The sequence below is a fragment of the Marmota flaviventris genome, chromosome 8, assembly GCF_047511675.1.
Source record: "Marmota flaviventris isolate mMarFla1 chromosome 8, mMarFla1.hap1, whole genome shotgun sequence".
In the NCBI taxonomy this organism is placed as follows: Eukaryota; Metazoa; Chordata; class Mammalia; order Rodentia; family Sciuridae; genus Marmota; species Marmota flaviventris.
In genome coordinates, this window is record NC_092505.1 from 7,559,992 (window position 1) to 7,561,262 (window position 1,271).

Sequence of the window (1,271 nt, forward strand, 5' to 3'; positions counted from 1 at the left end):
GGGAGACTCCTCTGGCTTCTTCTCTGGGGGGACCGGTCCCAGCTGCAAGAGAGCAGGTTGACGGCTCCTTCCTCCACAGAGACCTACTGGGACAGTCGGGGGGCCTGACTCTTCCGGGAGCATTGATGTCCTTTCTGGCTGTGACCTAAGTCACATGGCCAGAGCGCTGTGCATGGTCCCACACATCCCCCATCAGCTCTGGGAGCCTGGGCCACCTGGCTTTAGCGAGTGGGACCTACCTGGACTGGAGGAAAGCCACATCAGACCGCGAGGTCCGGGTGTGAAACAGGAAGGGGTGACACCAGAAGTGACAGAGAGGCTTCTATTCTACAGCCTGACAGCTAAATAGGAAGCTGACCCACAAGAGACCTTGGTTCCCTCCCCAGGTGACAGGGTGTGAGAATGCAGTCCCCCGCCTCCTTCTCGCTTTCCCATCTTCCTTCACTCCCAGGACAAGCGCCTGGGTCCTCTGAGCCTGTCATTTGCCACATCCATCCAGGAGATGGCTGCTTCTGCCACATCTTCAGGGCTGGGGGGGCTGACAAGACGCTTCTGACAAGGACGTGGCCGGCTTTTGGGAGCAGGACACACAACTCCAAACCTGACAATGAAAAGAAAACACGAATCAACTCAGCTGTTTTCCAGGAAACCATCATTACAGGCATAAATCACCCCACAATCCTCGTGGATTAAGAAATGCTATTTCTTTGTTTCTCTAAATCAATTCAAAGTTGGCTGTGATCCAGAGAGGCCTGAAGTCTGCCATGTTTTCCGGCTCCCTCCTCCTGCCTCAGGTCTCAGGGGCCCAGTGCTACCAGAGGCCCTAGGCTTGGAACGGGGGAACCCCTCTTCCACCTCAGGGATGTCAGCCCAGGGCCTCCCGACAGTCTCACATTCACCTACGAATAGGCCTTAGACTCTTCTGCCATGTGGAACTTGGGGGAAAAATAACTTTTCCCACTCGTCCCTGGGAAGCCACTCCTGAGACAGGGCTGTCACCGTAACAGCTTTGGCCTTAGCCCTGGGTTTCGCCTTTTGAAATCAAAGGCCTCCAAAATCTCCCACAGGATCCTACTTTCACGTCAGCCACTGTCATCCTAAATGGAGACATTTTGAAAACTATAACATACTCAAAAATCGTACGACAGCCCATCACATGAGGTATAGACAGAGGAGAGCCAGGATTTGGAGCCTGAAACCAGGTCCCACCTCATGGCTTCAGGTCAGGTGCTGCTGTCTGCAAGACTGGAGTCAGGGGGGAGCTGGGAAAG